Source organism: Herpailurus yagouaroundi, unplaced genomic scaffold (assembly GCF_014898765.1).
Source record: "Herpailurus yagouaroundi ecotype Mexico unplaced genomic scaffold, PumYag 203, whole genome shotgun sequence".
In the NCBI taxonomy this organism is placed as follows: domain Eukaryota; kingdom Metazoa; phylum Chordata; class Mammalia; order Carnivora; family Felidae; genus Herpailurus; species Herpailurus yagouaroundi.
In genome coordinates this window covers 14,483,460-14,491,256 of record NW_024412434.1, presented here as the reverse complement: position 1 = coordinate 14,491,256, position 7,797 = coordinate 14,483,460, and the positions used below count along the sequence as shown (strand labels likewise).

Below are 7,797 nucleotides of genomic sequence, written 5' to 3'. Positions count from 1 at the left end.
GCAAAATTCACATGTTGAGGCTCTAACCCCTGAGGGATGATATTCGGAAATGGTCTTTGGAGGACAATTGGGTTTAGATGAGGTCACCCTCCTGATGGAATTAGTGCCCCAAGAAGAAGAGACACCACGGAGCTTGTGTTGACGCACAGCCTTGGGTGTTTCCAGGATGAAGTCTGGAACTGGTCCTCGTAGGTGGAAGGTCAGGAGAGATCAAAGAGAAAGGCAGACCCTCCAGATTGGCCATAACAATGGACATGACACACGAGACTTACCTTGCAGCTGCAAGATGAGTAGGTCTTTACACCCTCCTGCCAGGTGTATAGAGAAGCCTCAGCGAGGTTCAGCCACGTACACAGTCCAGAATGACACCCTCCTGTGTCAAGACCACATCTTGCAGTTGACCTGCCCTAGTACAAGAAAGGTGTGGGAAACATACAAACAGAGAACAGGGCAGGACGTAAGGAGCTCTCTTGTCGCCGGGTCCAGCTCATGGGTCCATAAGCAGTCACGTCCTCTCAATGGCCTCCTCCAACTACTTTCTCTCTCTCTCTCTCTCTCTCTCTCTCTCTCTCTCTCTCTCTCCAGCCCCCCTCCCATACATGAGCACACAGCAAGAGGGCAGCCATGTACAACCCAGGAAGACAGCCCTCACCGGAACCCAACCATGCAGGCACCCTGATGTCAGACTCCCCACCTCCAGAACTGTGAGAAACAAATTTCCACCGTTGAACTCACCCAGTCCATGGCACAGCATCATGGCAGCCGAGCTAACTAATCTACTACCTCAACTTGGCTTACAGTCAACCAAGAACTAGCACGAGGAAAATGTACTTGCCCGATGACAGTAGCAACAGAAATAAAGATACGTTTTTTTCTATCCCTGGTAGTAAGTTCTTACGCTTTTCACACCAAAGCTCTGACTCATTAATTCGCATCAATTCTGAACTTCGAAAGAAAGTAGATTTCCAACCTGCCTGGCAAGAATTGCAATTATGTTCGGTGACAAATTAAAGGATCATCTTCTTCTCAATACACACAAAAGCAAATAAAAATTTAATCATTTTAGAAAGTAATGTGAAATTATATGGGTTAGAAGCTGTCAAAATAGGGTTGTTTTAGGTGTTTAAAAAAAAAAACAACTAGGGTTAGATTGGGTTGATTAAAAATCTGTGTGGACCTAACAGAAGGGTGGGCAAGGGAGGGGATGGAATATACGTGACAACCAAAGCTATTTTAGAGGGGGAAAGATATTAACTCTAAAACTTATCCAAAATGAAGATAATGTTTTAGAGAGCTACGCCAGTACATTCAGTGAAAACAGACTCATAGTGGGGCGCCTGGGTGGCTCAGTCGGCTAGGCATCCGACTTTGGCTCAGGTCATGATCTCGCAGTTCATGAGTTCCGGTCCCTCATTGGGTTCTGTGCTGACAGCTCAGAGCCTGCAGCCTGCTTCAGATTCTGTGTCTCCGTTTCTCTCTCTCTGCCCTAACCCCACTAGTGTTCTATCTCTCAAAAATGAATAAAAATGTTAAAAAAAAAAAAAAACAGACTCATAGGAATGATCCTTTCATACAAAAACCCAGGAAAAGTTGAACAACTCAGCTCCAAAAAAAGACGGAATCTTTGTGAAGCCACAAGAAAAAAAAAAAAAATCAGATCCAATAATAGAATCAGTTCAAGAATCTTTACTTTACTCACCTGTGGTCTGATCGTTGACGCCTCCCCCCAAATTCATATATTCATTGAATATTTGAAATCCTACTGCCCCGAGGTGATGGCATTAGGAGGCCAGGCCTTTGGGAGCCCTCATGAATGGGCTCAGTGCCCTTGTAAGAGACACCTCAGGGTGCTCCCCTGTACAGGGCCCTCCCTAGACACCGACTCTGCCAGTGCCTTCATTTTCGACTTCCCATCCTCCAGAATTGTGAGAAATAACGTCTGTTGTGTGTAAGCTTCCGGGTCCCTGGTTTTCCCGTTACAGCAGCCTGAGTGTGCCAACATCTGTTGTTAGGAAAATTCAGCTGATCTCCACTCGTCCGCTTCTCTCTGTCACTACCAACTTGCTTCTTCTCACCCCCATTTGCCTATCTTACGTGCTTCTCCATAGACAGGGTTCCCTGCTCACAGATATTGCTTACTCATAATTTCCTCCTTATAAATTTGGCTGGCCATGACCACACGTGGCCCTGAGTGCTTCTCTCAGCCCCTTTCCATCTTCACCTCCCATAAATAACAGCCTTATTATTTTTCCCTATTTCCAGTTCAGAAAAGCATGCTAATCAGCCCAACTTGTCTGTTCACATCTCTGGGTCACCTCTTCATTGTCCTGAAGTCAGGTCTATGCGGCTCTGGGGGAAGTGGGGAGGAGACACAGAATCACAGGAACAAGGAATAACCCTTCCACAGAGGCTGTGGCCAGGCAGGTACTTGATGGCCTGACCTATGGAGAATATTAAGGGAAGCTCAAAAACAAAAAGGAGGGAAGGGCTACGCTCACTTTTTATTTATTTTTTTTTTTAATTTTTTTTTTTCAACATTTATTTATTTTTGGGACAGAGAGAGACAGAGCATGAACGGGGGAGGGGCAGAGAGAGAGGGAGACACAGAATCGGAAACAGGCTCCAGGCTCCGAGCCATCAGCCCAGAGCCCGACGCGGGGCTCGAACTCCCGAGACCGGGAGATCGTGACCTGGCTGAAGTCGGCCGCTTAACCGACTGCGCCACCCAGGCGCCCCTACGCTCACTTTTTAAATCCAGATGTCGTTATAGACCAAAATCTGACCACAGAGAAGGTGTGGCTATGGGTTTTTTTTTCCCCTTTTAAATTAAATTTAAAATAAATTAAAACAGAAGTATACTTTATTCTTGTCTTTAAGATATGCTGTTCCCATTTCTAAGAAGCAAAAGTAAGTAAGAATAAAGAAGCCGCAATGGCCTCAAAGAAAGCTCTCAGCTCTTAGCAATTGGAAAACCGCAAGTTCCAAGCAACCATGCAAAGGTCTGTATGTGTGCTCTCCAACAGAAATTTAGTGAGAATCACAAACGTGAGCCACATGCATAATTTCACATTTTCTCGTAGCTACATTTTATAATAAGGAACTTAGCCTAATTTATCCAAAATATTATTCTATTTATAAGTATGCATAATTATATTTATATCATTATTGTAAAATAGAAATATAAGATATAGTTATAATATATAATTAGACATGTTTAGAATCAAATGTTAAAAATTAATTTAATTATTAAATTCTATAAAAATAATATTACAACTGTAAATATTTGTAATTATAATGATTATATTTCGGGTAAACGTAATACATGCTATAATAATAATAACATGATAAATATAAGATTATGATTATATTATTATCCTAAACAGCAGGTCTGCTCATCTCCAGTCAGAACCGGGTGCGGGCACCCGAAAAAGGCGGCGTCGCAGGTGCAGGTGAATGAGTCGCCATGGAGGAAGGGAAGAAGACGAAAGAAGGTGGGGAAGGAAGAAAGAAGGTGAAGAAAGAAAGGTGTGAGTGTGGAGAGTTGGAAGCGGGGAGTGCAGGGATCACTGGTCAAAAGGGGGTTTGAACAGCAACAGAAAAGGCAGAAGGGAGCCCCGGGGGGCAGGGACCTCTGAGCATGCGCAACACAGAGCCAAAGGCAGGCGCCCGGGGAAACCCGGGGAGGCAGGTCTGTGCGCTCGCTGGAGTCAGCCGGGCCCAGAAGTGCAGTTCATAAAAATCAAGAGCTGGAAAAATCAACAGAGCAAGGTCAAGGACACATAGACTATGGGTTGCTTTCCATCAAGAAATGAATACGGTCGCTTAATCTACTTGAGCTGCTGGTCATGAGCTCCGTGTGATGGCCTCGCACCAGGAGAAAATAATTGCTGGGCAGGTTTTTTCAGGGGTGAAGACAAGACTCACCCTAAGGAAAACCGAGCCAGCAGTTGAAGCGACCAACAGTTTTTGTTTGTTGCTTTTTGTTTTGTTTTCGTGTGTCCTTGGCCGTGATTATCACTTTTCAGGGGGCTGAGGTTCAAGCGCCCCATCGGAAGGTGTTTCCCTGTTGCAGGTGCTGCAGCAAAGTCTGCCTTGCGGCCAGACTACACGGCGCTGATGCACTGGCTCCTCGCTCCACGAAGGGGCTGGCATCTCACTGGAAGAGCGGGGAGGTGGCTTTCCCTCCATTTACAGTGACTCATCAAACAGGGACCGGTGGCGTCTACACCTAGCCCCTTTACACACGCCCTTGGTGCCCATTAGCGGTAGCTCCCAGGGCCAGTAAGTGTCCTGCAGCATTTGTAACAGAAGGTAGATGAAAGGAATGGAACCGACTACACGGAGACGAATGGAGGAAAGAGCCTTCGTTATATAAAAAAAGAAAGAAAAAAAGAAAAGAAATCGGAGCCCCAGCTTTTGCTCCAGGAGCTTCATCCAATAAAAACACGAGTTAGAGCTCAAATAAAGCCAAACAGAGATGTAATGTTGGAGTACCACGGAGTACCTCTTAAAAATTACAGTGAAAAGGTAAAAACATAATGTTAAAGAGGATTTAATGACATGAAAAGATGTCTCCAATATTCCGTTACGGGGGAAAGAGCAGGTTGTGACAACAAAGGTTCACTATGATCTCATTTTGGTTCCTTTTAGGGAAGTGAATGTGCACAGAAAACGTTGGACGGGGGCACACACTAAAATGTCAACAGAGGTGGGATTACCGTGGGCTTGCATTTTCTTTTCGATCCATATTTTCCAATTGTCTACAAAACACATCATCGTAACAAAACTCTTCTATAAAGCATAAGGGTGCTCTGTTTTTGAGACGGCTGTCTAATATTCTCCCCACCTTCACCTTGTCCACCGCAAGGGGGCTCCATCCGGCTCGGCGACAGCCATTGAAAGTGGCAACTCTCCTTGTCACTCCAGTGGTCTTTCATTTGCTCCATTAGAGAGAAAGGTGGAACCGTGGAGAAGTCATGGGCAGTTTGCAGGACAGATTTCAGGGTGTGGTTGGTTGTTTTGTTTCGCTCACATTTTAAAGAATGTGGCTGGTAACACCCCACAGCCCTGGTTCCAGCTGCCGACAAGAGCCTGAGGGTGTGGAGAGGTCGGTTCCCAGACGGCTGAGACCTGCTGGGAGTGAGAGAGAGTTCCCCGCCATCCTGTGGGGCTCCAGGTGGCCAGGGCTGAAGGAGGGTGGGGCTCCTCAAAGCTCACCACCCAGCTATGCGCAGAGAACTTCACCTTCTCTTCCCGCTCCTTTTCCCTTCGCCCCACCCCCACCCCACCCATACGGACAGTGGCCTTCATAAAATTCCAGCGGTATAAGCAATAGATTTTGCTATTTGGAAAATGCTCGTGTCTGAACTTTGTAGACCTTCCATTTTGTCTTTCTCTTACTTGTCAACGTTTCAGCTGAAAATGGAGAATTCAGTTATATTCCTGCCGCTGCCTGAATGCTCAACAAAGCTCACTTAAGACATCAGAGAGCTGGGTCTACAGAGGCTTTCGTTTCTGATAAAATAATCCCCATTTGCGTCTCTCGAAACTCCTAGTATTTAAGAAAAAGGAAAACAAAAAAGTGACTTAAATTGTTAAGACTTCGGGTAAAACGAATGCACGCTTCAAAACTTAAAAATGTGTCTGTGCATAGAAAGTTGGTACAGATATATTGAATATAAACATTTAAGAGGAAATAAAACACAGCATGCATAATGAAATATGCATGCAATAGCCTCTGTAAGAAATTGCCTTCTATAGGGGCGTCTGGGGGACTCAGTCAGTTAAGTGTCCTCCTCTTGATTTTGGCTCAGGTCATGATCTCCCAGTTTCATGACTTTGAGCCCCACGTCTGGTTGACTCCATGCTGATGGTGCAGAGCCTGCTTGGGATTCTCTGTCTCCCTCTTTCTCTGCCCCTCCCCCACTTGTGCTGTTTCTGTCTCTCTCAAAATAAATAAATAAACTCAAAAAAAATTTTTAATACATAAATCAAAGAAATTGTGTTTTATATACATACATTCAAATGTCTAAAAAGATGTTTACCAAGGCATTGACAATAGTTTTTGCTGAATGGTAGGACTTTTTTCTTCCTCATCTCTCTCTCTCTCTCTCTCTCTCTCTTTCTGTCACACACACACACACACACACACTCTTGACGTATTTTCTAATTTTTCTATGTGCACATGTTGTATAGTATTTTTATTTAATAAAATACACACAATCCAAATTGTATCACCATATCACCTATACTATACCTAACACAGAGTAGGCACTTAATAAACATTTTCATAAACATTTAGTAAATGTAATAAACATCTAATTCTATTGGAAAATAATAGCAGACAGCTTTTATTGTTTACTGTATGCCAGATGCTATACTAAAAGCTTAATATATATTATCTCATTTGAATGTTTGTTTATTTATTTATTTTGAGAGAGAGACACTGTGTGCCTGAGCCTAAGTGGGGGTGGGACAGAGAGGGAGGGAGAGAAAGAATCCCAAGCAGGCTCCGTGTTGTCAGCACAGAGCCAGACAAGGGGCTGATCCCAGGAACCATGAGATCATGACCTGAGCCAAAATCAAGAGTCAGATGATTTGTGAACTAACCTACCCAGGTACCCCTATATTATCTCATAAACCCTACAACAATACTATTAGATTGGTACTATTATTCTACCCTTTGAAAATGATGCATAAGATGGAGAGCGTTTAAAAAAACAAAGCAAATTCCAGAACACTAGGCAGGGAGTGGTTTTGATTACAAAATCCAGAAAGACTTTTTGATATAGTTAGATTAGTATCTACTACATTTGTAACTGTTTTCTATTCATTGCCTTTGTTGTTAGTGTCTTTCTTTTTTCCTTCCACTCTTTTCTGCCTTGTGTTTTGAGCAGTTTATATGATTCCATTTTTTTCTCCTCTCTTAGAATCTCAGTTACACTTCTTTTTCTAACTCTTTTTTTAGTGGTTGCCCCTGAGTTTGCAACATGCATTTACAACTAATCCAAGCCCTCTTTTAAATGATATTATAACACTTCACAGACATGCAAACAACTTAAAACAGAGTTTTCCCAGTGTTTCCCTCCTGTCCCTTATAACTTTGCTCTCATTCATTTTACTTACCCGTAAACAATGCTCACTGAATACATTGCTGCTACTATTGTTTTGAACCGACTGTTTAGATCTGTTTAGATCAATTAAGAATTAGAAAAATAAATGTTTTATTTTACCTTCATTTATTCCTTCTCTAATGCTCTTTTTACATAGATCTGAGTTTCTGATACCCACCATTTTCCTTCTCTTTAACTATCTCTTTTAAATAATTTTGCCAGGCAAATCCCCTGGCAACAATTCCTTCCACGTCTGATTGTCTAGGAAAGTCTTGATTTCTCCTTCATTTTTAAAGTATAATTTCACTGGATACAGAATCCTAGGTTAGTGATTTTTTTTTTCTTTTAACAATTTAAATATTTCACTCCACTCTCTTCTTTCTTGCATGGCTTCTGATGAGAAGTCCTATGCAATTCCTTTCTTTGCTCCTCTGTAGGTAAGGGACTTTTTTTCTTCTTGTTTTATTTTTTTTCAAGATTTCTCTTTGTCTTTGATATCCTGCATTCAAATAGGATATGTCTAAATGTGATTCTTTTTTTTTTTTTTTTTTTTTTTTTTTTTTTATTTATCCTACTTGATATTTTATGAGCTTCCTGAATCTGTGATTTGGTGTCTGACATTAATTGGGGGCGTTCTCAGTTTTTATTGTTTCATATATTGCTTCTGTTTCTTTCTCTTCCTCCT

At 42.5% G+C, this 7,797-nt stretch overlaps 1 long non-coding RNA gene across 1 annotated transcript; it reads right to left on the bottom strand.

Annotated features, from left to right (window-relative positions):
• Positions 1-4,536: 4,536 nt before the first annotated feature.
• Positions 4,537-5,612, bottom strand: LOC121014584 (uncharacterized). The gene is made up of 2 exons (XR_005783287.1): positions 5,401-5,612; positions 4,537-5,130 (listed from the first exon to the last, which is right to left on the bottom strand). It is a non-coding gene; the product is annotated as an uncharacterized LOC121014584 (long non-coding RNA).
• Positions 5,613-7,797: the final 2,185 nt, after the last annotated feature.